The sequence below is a fragment of the Mesoplodon densirostris genome, chromosome 1, assembly GCF_025265405.1.
Source record: "Mesoplodon densirostris isolate mMesDen1 chromosome 1, mMesDen1 primary haplotype, whole genome shotgun sequence".
In the NCBI taxonomy this organism is placed as follows: Eukaryota; Metazoa; Chordata; class Mammalia; order Artiodactyla; family Ziphiidae; genus Mesoplodon; species Mesoplodon densirostris.
This window is the reverse complement of record NC_082661.1, coordinates 108,277,164-108,294,663: the sequence shown is the minus strand read 5'-3', so window position 1 is coordinate 108,294,663 and position 17,500 is coordinate 108,277,164. Positions and strand designations below refer to the sequence as shown.

Genomic DNA, 17,500 nt, shown 5'->3' with positions numbered 1-17,500 from the left:
CGCTCCATGCGGCCAGAAGGCGGCCCTGGAAGGCAGCGGCACACCCGACGCTCCGGGGGTGGCTGGCCCGGACCCAGACTCGGCCGCGGGCCCGGGTGCCGGCCGTGCGGCCCGCGAGCCAGCCCCTCGACCTGCACCTGGCCGCCCCCACCTGCGCCCAGCCCCGGCGCCGCCGCCACCTGTCCGCCCGTGTGTCTCGCCACAGCTCCCTCCGTTAAAAGCCCCACCCTCCGCCGTTCCGCCACGGCCGGGGGCGGGGACGGGGGCGGAGGCGGGGGCCCGGGCCGCTTCCCCGGGCCTGTCGGCCACCAGGGCGCGGGGTCCTGTGCTGGGCGGGCGGCGTGGGGGCGAGGGTGGCCTTGCTGGGGCTGAGGGGCGGTGCCGACTCCATGGTGGCTCCCAGTGGCCTCGGGCCAGCTGCTGCCGGGCAGGAGGGCCGGCCCGGCCACGGCTGGGCTGCGGCCAGCTCCGCGTGTGCGGGCAGCGGGGATGCCCAGGGGACCGCGGGCCCCCGGGCCCTGAAGCCTCCGGGGCCCAGTCCAGTCCCTGTGAGCGTCGAGCGGGATCGGGGGCGGGGCGCCAATCGCCGACGGGCCTGGAGGGTGCCGCCCGCCCTGGGCTGCGAGGTCGGCCACCACTCCGCCACCCCCGGGTCCCCGAAACCTCCTGTCGCCTGCCTGGGCGGGCGGTAGGGCCCTGACGGAGAGGGCTGGCCGCCGGGCTGGCGGTAAGGCGCAAGCGCCAGCGAAGCTGGGCCTCAAGAGGCAGGCCGCGGCCTACGCCCCCGTCTACGGCCATACCACCCTGAACGCGCCCGATCTCGTCTGATCTCGGAAGCTAAGCAGGGTCGGGCCTGGTTAGTACTTGGATGGGAGACCGCCTGGGAATACCGGGTGCTGTAGGCTTTTTGCCTCCCGCTGCGGCCCCGCCTTCTCTTCTAGTCGCCCGCGGCGGCGGCCACCAGCTCCGTCCCCCGGCCGGGCACCGCTGCAGGCCCCACCTCCTCCGGCCCCTCCCACCGGAGCCCGCCAGAGGGGGCGCTCCATGCGGCCAGAAGGCGGCCCTGGAAGGCAGCGGCACACCCGACGCTCCGGGGGTGGCTGGCCCGGACCCAGACTCGGCCGCGGGCCCGGGTGCCGGCCGTGCGGCCCGCGAGCCAGCCCCTCGACCTGCACCTGGCCGCCCCCACCTGCGCCCAGCCCCGGCGCCGCCGCCACCTGTCCGCCCGTGTGTCTCGCCACAGCTCCCTCCGTTAAAAGCCCCACCCTCCGCCGTTCCGCCACGGCCGGGGGCGGGGACGGGGGCGGAGGCGGGGGCCCGGGCCGCTTCCCCGGGCCTGTCGGCCACCAGGGCGCGGGGTCCTGTGCTGGGCGGGCGGCGTGGGGGCGAGGGTGGCCTTGCTGGGGCTGAGGGGCGGTGCCGACTCCATGGTGGCTCCCAGTGGCCTCGGGCCAGCTGCTGCCGGGCAGGAGGGCCGGCCCGGCCACGGCTGGGCTGCGGCCAGCTCCGCGTGTGCGGGCAGCGGGGATGCCCAGGGGACCGCGGGCCCCCGGGCCCTGAAGCCTCCGGGGCCCAGTCCAGTCCCTGTGAGCGTCGAGCGGGATCGGGGGCGGGGCGCCAATCGCCGACGGGCCTGGAGGGTGCCGCCCGCCCTGGGCTGCGAGGTCGGCCACCACTCCGCCACCCCCGGGTCCCCGAAACCTCCTGTCGCCTGCCTGGGCGGGCGGTAGGGCCCTGACGGAGAGGGCTGGCCGCCGGGCTGGCGGTAAGGCGCAAGCGCCAGCGAAGCTGGGCCTCAAGAGGCAGGCCGCGGCCTACGCCCCCGTCTACGGCCATACCACCCTGAACGCGCCCGATCTCGTCTGATCTCGGAAGCTAAGCAGGGTCGGGCCTGGTTAGTACTTGGATGGGAGACCGCCTGGGAATACCGGGTGCTGTAGGCTTTTTGCCTCCCGCTGCGGCCCCGCCTTCTCTTCTAGTCGCCCGCGGCGGCGGCCACCAGCTCCGTCCCCCGGCCGGGCAACGCTGCAGGCCCCACCTCCTCCGGCCCCTCCCACCGGAGCCCGCCAGAGGGGGCGCTCCATGCGGCCAGAAGGCGGCCCTGGAAGGCAGCGGCACACCCGACGCTCCGGGGGTGGCTGGCCCGGACCCAGACTCGGCCGCGGGCCCGGGTGCCGGCCGTGCGGCCCGCGAGCCAGCCCCTCGACCTGCACCTGGCCGCCCCCACCTGCGCCCAGCCCCGGCGCCGCCGCCACCTGTCCGCCCGTGTGTCTCGCCACAGCTCCCTCCGTTAAAAGCCCCACCCTCCGCCGTTCCGCCACGGCCGGGGGCGGGGACGGGGGCGGAGGCGGGGGCCCGGGCCGCTTCCCCGGGCCTGTCGGCCACCAGGGCGCGGGGTCCTGTGCTGGGCGGGCGGCGTGGGGGCGAGGGTGGCCTTGCTGGGGCTGAGGGGCGGTGCCGACTCCATGGTGGCTCCCAGTGGCCTCGGGCCAGCTGCTGCCGGGCAGGAGGGCCGGCCCGGGCTGCGGCTGGGCCGCGCCTAGCGCCCCGTGGGCGGGCCGCGGGGGATGGCCAAGGGACCGCGGGCCCCGGGACCTGAAGCCTCCGGGGCCGCGTCCCTGTGAGCAACGTGCGGGATGTGCGGCGGGGCGCCAAGCGCCGAAGGGATTGCTGGGCCCCGCCCGCCCTAGGCTAGGAGGTCGGCGGCCCCTCCGCCATGCCCCGGTACCCGAGGCCTCCGTTCCCCTGCCTGGGCGGGCGGCGGGGCGCTGCCGGGGCGGGCTGGCCGCCGGGCTGGCGGTAAGGCGCAAGCGCCAGCGAAGCTGGGCCTCAAGAGGCAGGCCGCGGCCTACGCCCCCGTCTACGGCCATACCACCCTGAACGCGCCCGATCTCGTCTGATCTCGGAAGCTAAGCAGGGTCGGGCCTGGTTAGTACTTGGATGGGAGATCGCCTGGGAATACCGGGTGCTGTAGGCTTTTTGCCTCCCGCTGCGGCCCCGCCTTCTCTTCTAGTCGCCCGCGGCGGCGGCCACCAGCTCCGTCCCCCGGCCGGGCACCGCTGCAGGCCCCACCTCCTCCGGCCCCTCCCACCGGAGCCCGCCAGAGGGGGCGCTCCATGCGGCCAGAAGGCGGCCCTGGAAGGCAGCGGCACACCCGACGCTCCGGGGGTGGCTGGCCCGGACCCAGACTCGGCCGCGGGCCCGGGTGCCGGCCGTGCGGCCCGCGAGCCAGCCCCTCGACCTGCACCTGGCCGCCCCCACCTGCGCCCAGCCCCGGCGCCGCCGCCACCTGTCCGCCCGTGTGTCTCGCCACAGCTCCCTCCGTTAAAAGCCCCACCCTCCGCCGTTCCGCCACGGCCGGGGGCGGGGACGGGGGCAGAGGCGGGGGCCCGGGCCGCTTCCCCGGGCCTGTCGGCCACCAGGGCGCGGGGTCCTGTGCTGGGCGGGCGGCGTGGGGGCGAGGGTGGCCTTGCTGGGGCTGAGGGGCGGTGCCGACTCCATGGTGGCTCCCAGTGGCCTCGGGCCAGCTGCTGCCGGGCAGGAGGGCCGGCCCGGCCACGGCTGGGCTGCGGCCAGCTCCGCGTGTGCGGGCAGCGGGGATGCCCAGGGGACCGCGGGCCCCCGGGCCCTGAAGCCTCCGGGGCCCAGTCCAGTCCCTGTGAGCGTCGAGCGGGATCGGGAGCGGGGCGCCAATCGCCGACGGGCCTGGAGGGTGCCGCCCGCCCTGGGCTGCGAGGTCGGCCACCACTCCGCCACCCCCGGGTCCCCGAAACCTCCTGTCGCCTGCCTGGGCGGGCGGTAGGGCCCTGACGGAGAGGGCTGGCCGCCGGGCTGGCGGTAAGGCGCAAGCGCCAGCGAAGCTGGGCCTCAAGAGGCAGGCCGCGGCCTACGCCCCCGTCTACGGCCATACCACCCTGAACGCGCCCGATCTCGTCTGATCTCGGAAGCTAAGCAGGGTCGGGCCTGGTTAGTACTTGGATGGGAGACCGCCTGGGAATACCGGGTGCTGTAGGCTTTTTGCCTCCCGCTGCGGCCCCGCCTTCTCTTCTAGTCGCCCGCGGCGGCGGCCACCAGCTCCGTCCCCCGGCCGGGCAACGCTGCAGGCCCCACCTCCTCCGGCCCCTCCCACCGGAGCCCGCCAGAGGGGGCGCTCCATGCGGCCAGAAGGCGGCCCTGGAAGGCAGCGGCACACCCGACGCTCCGGGGGTGGCTGGCCCGGACCCAGACTCGGCCGCGGGCCCGGGTGCCGGCCGTGCGGCCCGCGAGCCAGCCCCTCGACCTGCACCTGGCCGCCCCCACCTGCGCCCAGCCCCGGCGCCGCCGCCACCTGTCCGCCCGTGTGTCTCGCCACAGCTCCCTCCGTTAAAAGCCCCACCCTCCGCCGTTCCGCCACGGCCGGGGGCGGGGACGGGGGCGGAGGCGGGGGCCCGGGCCGCTTCCCCGGGCCTGTCGGCCACCAGGGCGCGGGGTCCTGTGCTGGGCGGGCGGCGTGGGGGCGAGGGTGGCCTTGCTGGGGCTGAGGGGCGGTGCCGACTCCATGGTGGCTCCCAGTGGCCTCGGGCCAGCTGCTGCCGGGCAGGAGGGCCGGCCCGGGCTGCGGCTGGGCCGCGCCTAGCGCCCCGTGGGCGGGCCGCGGGGGATGGCCAAGGGACCGCGGGCCCCGGGACCTGAAGCCTCCGGGGCCGCGTCCCTGTGAGCAACGTGCGGGATGTGCGGCGGGGCGCCAAGCGCCGAAGGGATTGCTGGGCCCCGCCCGCCCTAGGCTAGGAGGTCGGCGGCCCCTCCGCCATGCCCCGGTACCCGAGGCCTCCGTTCCCCTGCCTGGGCGGGCGGCGGGGCGCTGCCGGGGCGGGCTGGCCGCCGGGCTGGCGGTAAGGCGCAAGCGCCAGCGAAGCTGGGCCTCAAGAGGCAGGCCGCGGCCTACGCCCCCGTCTACGGCCATACCACCCTGAACGCGCCCGATCTCGTCTGATCTCGGAAGCTAAGCAGGGTCGGGCCTGGTTAGTACTTGGATGGGAGACCGCCTGGGAATACCGGGTGCTGTAGGCTTTTTGCCTCCCGCTGCGGCCCCGCCTTCTCTTCTAGTCGCCCGCGGCGGCGGCCACCAGCTCCGTCCCCCGGCCGGGCAACGCTGCAGGCCCCACCTCCTCCGGCCCCTCCCACCGGAGCCCGCCAGAGGGGGCGCTCCATGCGGCCAGAAGGCGGCCCTGGAAGGCAGCGGCACACCCGACGCTCCGGGGGTGGCTGGCCCGGACCCAGACTCGGCCGCGGGCCCGGGTGCCGGCCGTGCGGCCCGCGAGCCAGCCCCTCGACCTGCACCTGGCCGCCCCCACCTGCGCCCAGCCCCGGCGCCGCCGCCACCTGTCCGCCCGTGTGTCTCGCCACAGCTCCCTCCGTTAAAAGCCCCACCCTCCGCCGTTCCGCCACGGCCGGGGGCGGGGACGGGGGCGGAGGCGGGGGCCCGGGCCGCTTCCCCGGGCCTGTCGGCCACCAGGGCGCGGGGTCCTGTGCTGGGCGGGCGGCGTGGGGGCGAGGGTGGCCTTGCTGGGGCTGAGGGGCGGTGCCGACTCCATGGTGGCTCCCAGTGGCCTCGGGCCAGCTGCTGCCGGGCAGGAGGGCCGGCCCGGCCACGGCTGGGCTGCGGCCAGCTCCGCGTGTGCGGGCAGCGGGGATGCCCAGGGGACCGCGGGCCCCCGGGCCCTGAAGCCTCCGGGGCCCAGTCCAGTCCCTGTGAGCGTCGAGCGGGATCGGGGGCGGGGCGCCAATCGCCGACGGGCCTGGAGGGTGCCGCCCGCCCTGGGCTGCGAGGTCGGCCACCACTCCGCCACCCCCGGGTCCCCGAAACCTCCTGTCGCCTGCCTGGGCGGGCGGTAGGGCCCTGACGGAGAGGGCTGGCCGCCGGGCTGGCGGTAAGGCGCAAGCGCCAGCGAAGCTGGGCCTCAAGAGGCAGGCCGCGGCCTACGCCCCCGTCTACGGCCATACCACCCTGAACGCGCCCGATCTCGTCTGATCTCGGAAGCTAAGCAGGGTCGGGCCTGGTTAGTACTTGGATGGGAGACCGCCTGGGAATACTGGGTGCTGTAGGCTTTTTGCCTCCCGCTGCGGCCCCGCCTTCTCTTCTAGTCGCCCGCGGCGGCGGCCACCAGCTCCGTCCCCCGGCCGGGCACCGCTGCAGGCCCCACCTCCTCCGGCCCCTCCCACCGGAGCCCGCCAGAGGGGGCGCTCCATGCGGCCAGAAGGCGGCCCTGGAAGGCAGCGGCACACCCGACGCTCCGGGGGTGGCTGGCCCGGACCCAGACTCGGCCGCGGGCCCGGGTGCCGGCCGTGCGGCCCGCGAGCCAGCCCCTCGACCTGCACCTGGCCGCCCCCACCTGCGCCCAGCCCCGGCGCCGCCGCCACCTGTCCGCCCGTGTGTCTCGCCACAGCTCCCTCCGTTAAAAGCCCCACCCTCCGCCGTTCCGCCACGGCCGGGGGCGGGGACGGGGGCAGAGGCGGGGGCCCGGGCCGCTTCCCCGGGCCTGTCGGCCACCAGGGCGCGGGGTCCTGTGCTGGGCGGGCGGCGTGGGGGCGAGGGTGGCCTTGCTGGGGCTGAGGGGCGGTGCCGACTCCATGGTGGCTCCCAGTGGCCTCGGGCCAGCTGCTGCCGGGCAGGAGGGCCGGCCCGGCCACGGCTGGGCTGCGGCCAGCTCCGCGTGTGCGGGCAGCGGGGATGCCCAGGGGACCGCGGGCCCCCGGGCCCTGAAGCCTCCGGGGCCCAGTCCAGTCCCTGTGAGCGTCGAGCGGGATCGGGAGCGGGGCGCCAATCGCCGACGGGCCTGGAGGGTGCCGCCCGCCCTGGGCTGCGAGGTCGGCCACCACTCCGCCACCCCCGGGTCCCCGAAACCTCCTGTCGCCTGCCTGGGCGGGCGGTAGGGCCCTGACGGAGAGGGCTGGCCGCCGGGCTGGCGGTAAGGCGCAAGCGCCAGCGAAGCTGGGCCTCAAGAGGCAGGCCGCGGCCTACGCCCCCGTCTACGGCCATACCACCCTGAACGCGCCCGATCTCGTCTGATCTCGGAAGCTAAGCAGGGTCGGGCCTGGTTAGTACTTGGATGGGAGACCGCCTGGGAATACCGGGTGCTGTAGGCTTTTTGCCTCCCGCTGCGGCCCCGCCTTCTCCTCTAGTCGCCCGCGGCGGCGGCCACCAGCTCCGCCCCCCGCCGGGCACCGCTGCAGGCCCCACCTCCTCCGGCCCCTCCCACCGGAGCCCGCCAGAGGGGGCGCTCCATGCGGCCAGAAGGCGGCCCTGGAAGGCAGCGGCACACCCGACGCTCCGGGGGTGGCTGGCCCGGACCCAGACTCGGCCGCGGGCCCGGGTGCCGGCCGTGCGGCCCGCGAGCCAGCCCCTCGACCTGCACCTGGCCGCCCCCACCTGCGCCCAGCCCCGGCGCCGCCGCCACCTGTCCGCCCGTGTGTCTCGCCACAGCTCCCTCCGTTAAAAGCCCCACCCTCCGCCGTTCCGCCACGGCCGGGGGCGGGGACGGGGGCGGAGGCGGGGGCCCGGGCCGCTTCCCCGGGCCTGTCGGCCACCAGGGCGCGGGGTCCTGTGCTGGGCGGGCGGCGTGGGGGCGAGGGTGGCCTTGCTGGGGCTGAGGGGCGGTGCCGACTCCATGGTGGCTCCCAGTGGCCTCGGGCCAGCTGCTGCCGGGCAGGAGGGCCGGCCCGGCCACGGCTGGGCTGCGGCCAGCTCCGCGTGTGCGGGCAGCGGGGATGCCCAGGGGACCGCGGGCCCCCGGGCCCTGAAGCCTCCGGGGCCCAGTCCAGTCCCTGTGAGCGTCGAGCGGGATCGGGGGCGGGGCGCCAATCGCCGACGGGCCTGGAGGGTGCCGCCCGCCCTGGGCTGCGAGGTCGGCCACCACTCCGCCACCCCCGGGTCCCCGAAACCTCCTGTCGCCTGCCTGGGCGGGCGGTAGGGCCCTGACGGAGAGGGCTGGCCGCCGGGCTGGCGGTAAGGCGCAAGCGCCAGCGAAGCTGGGCCTCAAGAGGCAGGCCGCGGCCTACGCCCCCGTCTACGGCCATACCACCCTGAACGCGCCCGATCTCGTCTGATCTCGGAAGCTAAGCAGGGTCGGGCCTGGTTAGTACTTGGATGGGAGACCGCCTGGGAATACCGGGTGCTGTAGGCTTTTTGCCTCCCGCTGCGGCCCCGCCTTCTCTTCTAGTCGCCCGCGGCGGCGGCCACCAGCTCCGTCCCCCGGCCGGGCAACGCTGCAGGCCCCACCTCCTCCGGCCCCTCCCACCGGAGCCCGCCAGAGGGGGCGCTCCATGCGGCCAGAAGGCGGCCCTGGAAGGCAGCGGCACACCCGACGCTCCGGGGGTGGCTGGCCCGGACCCAGACTCGGCCGCGGGCCCGGGTGCCGGCCGTGCGGCCCGCGAGCCAGCCCCTCGACCTGCACCTGGCCGCCCCCACCTGCGCCCAGCCCCGGCGCCGCCGCCACCTGTCCGCCCGTGTGTCTCGCCACAGCTCCCTCCGTTAAAAGCCCCACCCTCCGCCGTTCCGCCACGGCCGGGGGCGGGGACGGGGGCGGAGGCGGGGGCCCGGGCCGCTTCCCCGGGCCTGTCGGCCACCAGGGCGCGGGGTCCTGTGCTGGGCGGGCGGCGTGGGGGCGAGGGTGGCCTTGCTGGGGCTGAGGGGCGGTGCCGACTCCATGGTGGCTCCCAGTGGCCTCGGGCCAGCTGCTGCCGGGCAGGAGGGCCGGCCCGGGCTGCGGCTGGGCCGCGCCTAGCGCCCCGTGGGCGGGCCGCGGGGGATGGCCAAGGGACCGCGGGCCCCGGGACCTGAAGCCTCCGGGGCCGCGTCCCTGTGAGCAACGTGCGGGATGTGCGGCGGGGCGCCAAGCGCCGAAGGGATTGCTGGGCCCCGCCCGCCCTAGGCTAGGAGGTCGGCGGCCCCTCCGCCATGCCCCGGTACCCGAGGCCTCCGTTCCCCTGCCTGGGCGGGCGGCGGGGCGCTGCCGGGGCGGGCTGGCCGCCGGGCTGGCGGTAAGGCGCAAGCGCCAGCGAAGCTGGGCCTCAAGAGGCAGGCCGCGGCCTACGCCCCCGTCTACGGCCATACCACCCTGAACGCGCCCGATCTCGTCTGATCTCGGAAGCTAAGCAGGGTCGGGCCTGGTTAGTACTTGGATGGGAGACCGCCTGGGAATACCGGGTGCTGTAGGCTTTTTGCCTCCCGCTGCGGCCCCGCCTTCTCTTCTAGTCGCCCGCGGCGGCGGCCACCAGCTCCGTCCCCCGGCCGGGCAACGCTGCAGGCCCCACCTCCTCCGGCCCCTCCCACCGGAGCCCGCCAGAGGGGGCGCTCCATGCGGCCAGAAGGCGGCCCTGGAAGGCAGCGGCACACCCGACGCTCCGGGGGTGGCTGGCCCGGACCCAGACTCGGCCGCGGGCCCGGGTGCCGGCCGTGCGGCCCGCGAGCCAGCCCCTCGACCTGCACCTGGCCGCCCCCACCTGCGCCCAGCCCCGGCGCCGCCGCCACCTGTCCGCCCGTGTGTCTCGCCACAGCTCCCTCCGTTAAAAGCCCCACCCTCCGCCGTTCCGCCACGGCCGGGGGCGGGGACGGGGGCGGAGGCGGGGGCCCGGGCCGCTTCCCCGGGCCTGTCGGCCACCAGGGCGCGGGGTCCTGTGCTGGGCGGGCGGCGTGGGGGCGAGGGTGGCCTTGCTGGGGCTGAGGGGCGGTGCCGACTCCATGGTGGCTCCCAGTGGCCTCGGGCCAGCTGCTGCCGGGCAGGAGGGCCGGCCCGGCCACGGCTGGGCTGCGGCCAGCTCCGCGTGTGCGGGCAGCGGGGATGCCCAGGGGACCGCGGGCCCCCGGGCCCTGAAGCCTCCGGGGCCCAGTCCAGTCCCTGTGAGCGTCGAGCGGGATCGGGGGCGGGGCGCCAATCGCCGACGGGCCTGGAGGGTGCCGCCCGCCCTGGGCTGCGAGGTCGGCCACCACTCCGCCACCCCCGGGTCCCCGAAACCTCCTGTCGCCTGCCTGGGCGGGCGGTAGGGCCCTGACGGAGAGGGCTGGCCGCCGGGCTGGCGGTAAGGCGCAAGCGCCAGCGAAGCTGGGCCTCAAGAGGCAGGCCGCGGCCTACGCCCCCGTCTACGGCCATACCACCCTGAACGCGCCCGATCTCGTCTGATCTCGGAAGCTAAGCAGGGTCGGGCCTGGTTAGTACTTGGATGGGAGACCGCCTGGGAATACCGGGTGCTGTAGGCTTTTTGCCTCCCGCTGCGGCCCCGCCTTCTCTTCTAGTCGCCCGCGGCGGCGGCCACCAGCTCCGTCCCCCGGCCGGGCACCGCTGCAGGCCCCACCTCCTCCGGCCCCTCCCACCGGAGCCCGCCAGAGGGGGCGCTCCATGCGGCCAGAAGGCGGCCCTGGAAGGCAGCGGCACACCCGACGCTCCGGGGGTGGCTGGCCCGGACCCAGACTCGGCCGCGGGCCCGGGTGCCGGCCGTGCGGCCCGCGAGCCAGCCCCTCGACCTGCACCTGGCCGCCCCCACCTGCGCCCAGCCCCGGCGCCGCCGCCACCTGTCCGCCCGTGTGTCTCGCCACAGCTCCCTCCGTTAAAAGCCCCACCCTCCGCCGTTCCGCCACGGCCGGGGGCGGGGACGGGGGCAGAGGCGGGGGCCCGGGCCGCTTCCCCGGGCCTGTCGGCCACCAGGGCGCGGGGTCCTGTGCTGGGCGGGCGGCGTGGGGGCGAGGGTGGCCTTGCTGGGGCTGAGGGGCGGTGCCGACTCCATGGTGGCTCCCAGTGGCCTCGGGCCAGCTGCTGCCGGGCAGGAGGGCCGGCCCGGCCACGGCTGGGCTGCGGCCAGCTCCGCGTGTGCGGGCAGCGGGGATGCCCAGGGGACCGCGGGCCCCCGGGCCCTGAAGCCTCCGGGGCCCAGTCCAGTCCCTGTGAGCGTCGAGCGGGATCGGGAGCGGGGCGCCAATCGCCGACGGGCCTGGAGGGTGCCGCCCGCCCTGGGCTGCGAGGTCGGCCACCACTCCGCCACCCCCGGGTCCCCGAAACCTCCTGTCGCCTGCCTGGGCGGGCGGTAGGGCCCTGACGGAGAGGGCTGGCCGCCGGGCTGGCGGTAAGGCGCAAGCGCCAGCGAAGCTGGGCCTCAAGAGGCAGGCCGCGGCCTACGCCCCCGTCTACGGCCATACCACCCTGAACGCGCCCGATCTCGTCTGATCTCGGAAGCTAAGCAGGGTCGGGCCTGGTTAGTACTTGGATGGGAGACCGCCTGGGAATACCGGGTGCTGTAGGCTTTTTGCCTCCCGCTGCGGCCCCGCCTTCTCCTCTAGTCGCCCGCGGCGGCGGCCACCAGCTCCGCCCCCCGCCGGGCACCGCTGCAGGCCCCACCTCCTCCGGCCCCTCCCACCGGAGCCCGCCAGAGGGGGCGCTCCATGCGGCCAGAAGGCGGCCCTGGAAGGCAGCGGCACACCCGACGCTCCGGGGGTGGCTGGCCCGGACCCAGACTCGGCCGCGGGCCCGGGTGCCGGCCGTGCGGCCCGCGAGCCAGCCCCTCGACCTGCACCTGGCCGCCCCCACCTGCGCCCAGCCCCGGCGCCGCCGCCACCTGTCCGCCCGTGTGTCTCGCCACAGCTCCCTCCGTTAAAAGCCCCACCCTCCGCCGTTCCGCCACGGCCGGGGGCGGGGACGGGGGCGGAGGCGGGGGCCCGGGCCGCTTCCCCGGGCCTGTCGGCCACCAGGGCGCGGGGTCCTGTGCTGGGCGGGCGGCGTGGGGGCGAGGGTGGCCTTGCTGGGGCTGAGGGGCGGTGCCGACTCCATGGTGGCTCCCAGTGGCCTCGGGCCAGCTGCTGCCGGGCAGGAGGGCCGGCCCGGCCACGGCTGGGCTGCGGCCAGCTCCGCGTGTGCGGGCAGCGGGGATGCCCAGGGGACCGCGGGCCCCCGGGCCCTGAAGCCTCCGGGGCCCAGTCCAGTCCCTGTGAGCGTCGAGCGGGATCGGGGGCGGGGCGCCAATCGCCGACGGGCCTGGAGGGTGCCGCCCGCCCTGGGCTGCGAGGTCGGCCACCACTCCGCCACCCCCGGGTCCCCGAAACCTCCTGTCGCCTGCCTGGGCGGGCGGTAGGGCCCTGACGGAGAGGGCTGGCCGCCGGGCTGGCGGTAAGGCGCAAGCGCCAGCGAAGCTGGGCCTCAAGAGGCAGGCCGCGGCCTACGCCCCCGTCTACGGCCATACCACCCTGAACGCGCCCGATCTCGTCTGATCTCGGAAGCTAAGCAGGGTCGGGCCTGGTTAGTACTTGGATGGGAGACCGCCTGGGAATACCGGGTGCTGTAGGCTTTTTGCCTCCCGCTGCGGCCCCGCCTTCTCTTCTAGTCGCCCGCGGCGGCGGCCACCAGCTCCGTCCCCCGGCCGGGCAACGCTGCAGGCCCCACCTCCTCCGGCCCCTCCCACCGGAGCCCGCCAGAGGGGGCGCTCCATGCGGCCAGAAGGCGGCCCTGGAAGGCAGCGGCACACCCGACGCTCCGGGGGTGGCTGGCCCGGACCCAGACTCGGCCGCGGGCCCGGGTGCCGGCCGTGCGGCCCGCGAGCCAGCCCCTCGACCTGCACCTGGCCGCCCCCACCTGCGCCCAGCCCCGGCGCCGCCGCCACCTGTCCGCCCGTGTGTCTCGCCACAGCTCCCTCCGTTAAAAGCCCCACCCTCCGCCGTTCCGCCACGGCCGGGGGCGGGGACGGGGGCGGAGGCGGGGGCCCGGGCCGCTTCCCCGGGCCTGTCGGCCACCAGGGCGCGGGGTCCTGTGCTGGGCGGGCGGCGTGGGGGCGAGGGTGGCCTTGCTGGGGCTGAGGGGCGGTGCCGACTCCATGGTGGCTCCCAGTGGCCTCGGGCCAGCTGCTGCCGGGCAGGAGGGCCGGCCCGGGCTGCGGCTGGGCCGCGCCTAGCGCCCCGTGGGCGGGCCGCGGGGGATGGCCAAGGGACCGCGGGCCCCGGGACCTGAAGCCTCCGGGGCCGCGTCCCTGTGAGCAACGTGCGGGATGTGCGGCGGGGCGCCAAGCGCCGAAGGGATTGCTGGGCCCCGCCCGCCCTAGGCTAGGAGGTCGGCGGCCCCTCCGCCATGCCCCGGTACCCGAGGCCTCCGTTCCCCTGCCTGGGCGGGCGGCGGGGCGCTGCCGGGGCGGGCTGGCCGCCGGGCTGGCGGTAAGGCGCAAGCGCCAGCGAAGCTGGGCCTCAAGAGGCAGGCCGCGGCCTACGCCCCCGTCTACGGCCATACCACCCTGAACGCGCCCGATCTCGTCTGATCTCGGAAGCTAAGCAGGGTCGGGCCTGGTTAGTACTTGGATGGGAGACCGCCTGGGAATACCGGGTGCTGTAGGCTTTTTGCCTCCCGCTGCGGCCCCGCCTTCTCTTCTAGTCGCCCGCGGCGGCGGCCACCAGCTCCGTCCCCCGGCCGGGCAACGCTGCAGGCCCCACCTCCTCCGGCCCCTCCCACCGGAGCCCGCCAGAGGGGGCGCTCCATGCGGCCAGAAGGCGGCCCTGGAAGGCAGCGGCACACCCGACGCTCCGGGGGTGGCTGGCCCGGACCCAGACTCGGCCGCGGGCCCGGGTGCCGGCCGTGCGGCCCGCGAGCCAGCCCCTCGACCTGCACCTGGCCGCCCCCACCTGCGCCCAGCCCCGGCGCCGCCGCCACCTGTCCGCCCGTGTGTCTCGCCACAGCTCCCTCCGTTAAAAGCCCCACCCTCCGCCGTTCCGCCACGGCCGGGGGCGGGGACGGGGGCGGAGGCGGGGGCCCGGGCCGCTTCCCCGGGCCTGTCGGCCACCAGGGCGCGGGGTCCTGTGCTGGGCGGGCGGCGTGGGGGCGAGGGTGGCCTTGCTGGGGCTGAGGGGCGGTGCCGACTCCATGGTGGCTCCCAGTGGCCTCGGGCCAGCTGCTGCCGGGCAGGAGGGCCGGCCCGGCCACGGCTGGGCTGCGGCCAGCTCCGCGTGTGCGGGCAGCGGGGATGCCCAGGGGACCGCGGGCCCCCGGGCCCTGAAGCCTCCGGGGCCCAGTCCAGTCCCTGTGAGCGTCGAGCGGGATCGGGGGCGGGGCGCCAATCGCCGACGGGCCTGGAGGGTGCCGCCCGCCCTGGGCTGCGAGGTCGGCCACCACTCCGCCACCCCCGGGTCCCCGAAACCTCCTGTCGCCTGCCTGGGCGGGCGGTAGGGCCCTGACGGAGAGGGCTGGCCGCCGGGCTGGCGGTAAGGCGCAAGCGCCAGCGAAGCTGGGCCTCAAGAGGCAGGCCGCGGCCTACGCCCCCGTCTACGGCCATACCACCCTGAACGCGCCCGATCTCGTCTGATCTCGGAAGCTAAGCAGGGTCGGGCCTGGTTAGTACTTGGATGGGAGACCGCCTGGGAATACCGGGTGCTGTAGGCTTTTTGCCTCCCGCTGCGGCCCCGCCTTCTCTTCTAGTCGCCCGCGGCGGCGGCCACCAGCTCCGTCCCCCGGCCGGGCACCGCTGCAGGCCCCACCTCCTCCGGCCCCTCCCACCGGAGCCCGCCAGAGGGGGCGCTCCATGCGGCCAGAAGGCGGCCCTGGAAGGCAGCGGCACACCCGACGCTCCGGGGGTGGCTGGCCCGGACCCAGACTCGGCCGCGGGCCCGGGTGCCGGCCGTGCGGCCCGCGAGCCAGCCCCTCGACCTGCACCTGGCCGCCCCCACCTGCGCCCAGCCCCGGCGCCGCCGCCACCTGTCCGCCCGTGTGTCTCGCCACAGCTCCCTCCGTTAAAAGCCCCACCCTCCGCCGTTCCGCCACGGCCGGGGGCGGGGACGGGGGCAGAGGCGGGGGCCCGGGCCGCTTCCCCGGGCCTGTCGGCCACCAGGGCGCGGGGTCCTGTGCTGGGCGGGCGGCGTGGGGGCGAGGGTGGCCTTGCTGGGGCTGAGGGGCGGTGCCGACTCCATGGTGGCTCCCAGTGGCCTCGGGCCAGCTGCTGCCGGGCAGGAGGGCCGGCCCGGCCACGGCTGGGCTGCGGCCAGCTCCGCGTGTGCGGGCAGCGGGGATGCCCAGGGGACCGCGGGCCCCCGGGCCCTGAAGCCTCCGGGGCCCAGTCCAGTCCCTGTGAGCGTCGAGCGGGATCGGGAGCGGGGCGCCAATCGCCGACGGGCCTGGAGGGTGCCGCCCGCCCTGGGCTGCGAGGTCGGCCACCACTCCGCCACCCCCGGGTCCCCGAAACCTCCTGTCGCCTGCCTGGGCGGGCGGTAGGGCCCTGACGGAGAGGGCTGGCCGCCGGGCTGGCGGTAAGGCGCAAGCGCCAGCGAAGCTGGGCCTCAAGAGGCAGGCCGCGGCCTACGCCCCCGTCTACGGCCATACCACCCTGAACGCGCCCGATCTCGTCTGATCTCGGAAGCTAAGCAGGGTCGGGCCTGGTTAGTACTTGGATGGGAGACCGCCTGGGAATACCGGGTGCTGTAGGCTTTTTGCCTCCCGCTGCGGCCCCGCCTTCTCCTCTAGTCGCCCGCGGCGGCGGCCACCAGCTCCGCCCCCCGCCGGGCACCGCTGCAGGCCCCACCTCCTCCGGCCCCTCCCACCGGAGCCCGCCAGAGGGGGCGCTCCATGCGGCCAGAAGGCGGCCCTGGAAGGCAGCGGCACACCCGACGCTCCGGGGGTGGCTGGCCCGGACCCAGACTCGGCCGCGGGCCCGGGTGCCGGCCGTGCGGCCCGCGAGCCAGCCCCTCGACCTGCACCTGGCCGCCCCCACCTGCGCCCAGCCCCGGCGCCGCCGCCACCTGTCCGCCCGTGTGTCTCGCCACAGCTCCCTCCGTTAAAAGCCCCACCCTCCGCCGTTCCGCCACGGCCGGGGGCGGGGACGGGGGCGGAGGCGGGGGCCCGGGCCGCTTCCCCGGGCCTGTCGGCCACCAGGGCGCGGGGTCCTGTGCTGGGCGGGCGGCGTGGGGGCGAGGGTGGCCTTGCTGGGGCTGAGGGGCGGTGCCGACTCCATGGTGGCTCCCAGTGGCCTCGGGCCAGCTGCTGCCGGGCAGGAGGGCCGGCCCGGCCACGGCTGGGCTGCGGCCAGCTCCGCGTGTGCGGGCAGCGGGGATGCCCAGGGGACCGCGGGCCCCCGGGCCCTGAAGCCTCCGGGGCCCAGTCCAGTCCCTGTGAGCGTCGAGCGGGATCGGGGGCGGGGCGCCAATCGCCGACGGGCCTGGAGGGTGCCGCCCGCCCTGGGCTGCGAGGTCGGCCACCACTCCGCCACCCCCGGGTCCCCGAAACCTCCTGTCGCCTGCCTGGGCGGGCGGTAGGGCCCTGACGGAGAGGGCTGGCCGCCGGGCTGGCGGTAAGGCGCAAGCGCCAGCGAAGCTGGGCCTCAAGAGGCAGGCCGCGGCCTACGCCCCCGTCTACGGCCATACCACCCTGAACGCGCCCGATCTCGTCTGATCTCGGAAGCTAAGCAGGGTCGGGCCTGGTTAGTACTTGGATGGGAGACCGCCTGGGAATACCGGGTGCTGTAGGCTTTTTGCCTCCCGCTGCGGCCCCGCCTTCTCCTCTAGTCGCCCGCGGCGGCGGCCACCAGCTCCGCCCCCCGCCGGGCACCGCTGCAGGCCCCACCTCCTCCGGCCCCTCCCACCGGAGCCCGCCAGAGGGGGCGCTCCATGCGGCCAGAAGGCGGCCCTGGAAGGCAGCGGCACACCCGACGCTCCGGGGGTGGCTGGCCCGGACCCAGACTCGGCCGCGGGCCCGGGTGCCGGCCGTGCGGCCCGCGAGCCAGCCCCTCGACCTGCACCTGGCCGCCCCCACCTGCGCCCAGCCCCGGCGCCGCCGCCACCTGTCCGCCCGTGTGTCTCGCCACAGCTCCCTCCGTTAAAAGCCCCACCCTCCGCCGTTCCGCCACGGCCGGGGGCGGGGACGGGGGCGGAGGCGGGGGCCCGGGCCGCTTCCCCGGGCCTGTCGGCCACCAGGGCGCGGGGTCCTGTGCTGGGCGGGCGGCGTGGGGGCGAGGGTGGCCTTGCTGGGGCTGAGGGGCGGTGCCGACTCCATGGTGGCTCCCAGTGGCCTCGGGCCAGCTGCTGCCGGGCAGGAGGGCCGGCCCGGGCTGCGGCTGGGCCGCGCCTAGCGCCCCGTGGGCGGGCCGCGGGGGATGGCCAAGGGACCGCGGGCCCCGGGACCTGAAGCCTCCGGGGCCGCGTCCCTGTGAGCAACGTGCGGGATGTGCGGCGGGGCGCCAAGCGCCGAAGGGATTGCTGGGCCCCGCCCGCCCTAGGCTAGGAGGTCGCCGGCCCCTCCGCCATGCCCCGGTACCCGAGGCCTCCGTTCCCCTGCCTGGGCGGGCGGCGGGGCGCTGCCGGGGCGGGCTGGCCGCCGGGCTGGCGGTAAGGCGCAAGCGCCAGCGAAGCTGGGCCTCAAGAGGCAGGCCGCGGCCTACGCCCCCGTCTACGGCCATACCACCCTGAACGCGCCCGATCTCGTCTGATCTCGGAAGCTAAGCAGGGTCGGGCCTGGTTAGTACTTGGATGGGAGACCGCCTGGGAATACCGGGTGCTGTAGGCTTTTTGCCTCCC

The 17,500-nt window shown here is 76.9% G+C and overlaps 17 non-coding genes across 17 annotated transcripts; all 17 read left to right on the top strand.

Moving 5' to 3' along the window:
- The first annotated feature begins 786 nt into the window (after positions 1-786).
- LOC132501832 (5S ribosomal RNA) lies at positions 787-905 on the top strand. The gene has a single exon (XR_009534331.1). It is a non-coding gene; the product is annotated as a 5S ribosomal RNA (ribosomal RNA).
- A 919-nt stretch (positions 906-1,824) lies between these two features.
- LOC132501797 (5S ribosomal RNA) lies at positions 1,825-1,943 on the top strand. Its single transcript, XR_009534321.1, has one exon. It is a non-coding gene; the product is annotated as a 5S ribosomal RNA (ribosomal RNA).
- A 915-nt stretch (positions 1,944-2,858) lies between these two features.
- Positions 2,859-2,977, top strand: LOC132501188 (5S ribosomal RNA). The gene has a single exon (XR_009534187.1). It is a non-coding gene; the product is annotated as a 5S ribosomal RNA (ribosomal RNA).
- Positions 2,978-3,896: 919 nt separating this feature from the next.
- LOC132501741 (5S ribosomal RNA) lies at positions 3,897-4,015 on the top strand. Its single transcript, XR_009534303.1, has one exon. It is a non-coding gene; the product is annotated as a 5S ribosomal RNA (ribosomal RNA).
- Positions 4,016-4,930: 915 nt separating this feature from the next.
- On the top strand, positions 4,931-5,049 carry LOC132501679 (5S ribosomal RNA). Its single transcript, XR_009534284.1, has one exon. It is a non-coding gene; the product is annotated as a 5S ribosomal RNA (ribosomal RNA).
- Positions 5,050-5,968: 919 nt separating this feature from the next.
- LOC132502040 (5S ribosomal RNA) lies at positions 5,969-6,087 on the top strand. Its single transcript, XR_009534389.1, has one exon. It is a non-coding gene; the product is annotated as a 5S ribosomal RNA (ribosomal RNA).
- Positions 6,088-7,006: 919 nt separating this feature from the next.
- LOC132501623 (5S ribosomal RNA) lies at positions 7,007-7,125 on the top strand. Its single transcript, XR_009534272.1, has one exon. It is a non-coding gene; the product is annotated as a 5S ribosomal RNA (ribosomal RNA).
- Positions 7,126-8,043: 918 nt separating this feature from the next.
- LOC132501562 (5S ribosomal RNA) lies at positions 8,044-8,162 on the top strand. The gene has a single exon (XR_009534264.1). It is a non-coding gene; the product is annotated as a 5S ribosomal RNA (ribosomal RNA).
- A 915-nt stretch (positions 8,163-9,077) lies between these two features.
- Positions 9,078-9,196, top strand: LOC132501514 (5S ribosomal RNA). The gene has a single exon (XR_009534254.1). It is a non-coding gene; the product is annotated as a 5S ribosomal RNA (ribosomal RNA).
- A 919-nt stretch (positions 9,197-10,115) lies between these two features.
- On the top strand, positions 10,116-10,234 carry LOC132501461 (5S ribosomal RNA). The gene has a single exon (XR_009534240.1). It is a non-coding gene; the product is annotated as a 5S ribosomal RNA (ribosomal RNA).
- A 919-nt stretch (positions 10,235-11,153) lies between these two features.
- LOC132501388 (5S ribosomal RNA) lies at positions 11,154-11,272 on the top strand. Its single transcript, XR_009534229.1, has one exon. It is a non-coding gene; the product is annotated as a 5S ribosomal RNA (ribosomal RNA).
- Positions 11,273-12,190: 918 nt separating this feature from the next.
- On the top strand, positions 12,191-12,309 carry LOC132501306 (5S ribosomal RNA). The gene has a single exon (XR_009534218.1). It is a non-coding gene; the product is annotated as a 5S ribosomal RNA (ribosomal RNA).
- A 915-nt stretch (positions 12,310-13,224) lies between these two features.
- On the top strand, positions 13,225-13,343 carry LOC132501260 (5S ribosomal RNA). Its single transcript, XR_009534207.1, has one exon. It is a non-coding gene; the product is annotated as a 5S ribosomal RNA (ribosomal RNA).
- A 919-nt stretch (positions 13,344-14,262) lies between these two features.
- Positions 14,263-14,381, top strand: LOC132501220 (5S ribosomal RNA). The gene has a single exon (XR_009534195.1). It is a non-coding gene; the product is annotated as a 5S ribosomal RNA (ribosomal RNA).
- A 919-nt stretch (positions 14,382-15,300) lies between these two features.
- Positions 15,301-15,419, top strand: LOC132501196 (5S ribosomal RNA). The gene has a single exon (XR_009534189.1). It is a non-coding gene; the product is annotated as a 5S ribosomal RNA (ribosomal RNA).
- Positions 15,420-16,337: 918 nt separating this feature from the next.
- Positions 16,338-16,456, top strand: LOC132502013 (5S ribosomal RNA). Its single transcript, XR_009534381.1, has one exon. It is a non-coding gene; the product is annotated as a 5S ribosomal RNA (ribosomal RNA).
- Positions 16,457-17,370: 914 nt separating this feature from the next.
- Positions 17,371-17,489, top strand: LOC132501943 (5S ribosomal RNA). Its single transcript, XR_009534357.1, has one exon. It is a non-coding gene; the product is annotated as a 5S ribosomal RNA (ribosomal RNA).
- Positions 17,490-17,500: the final 11 nt, after the last annotated feature.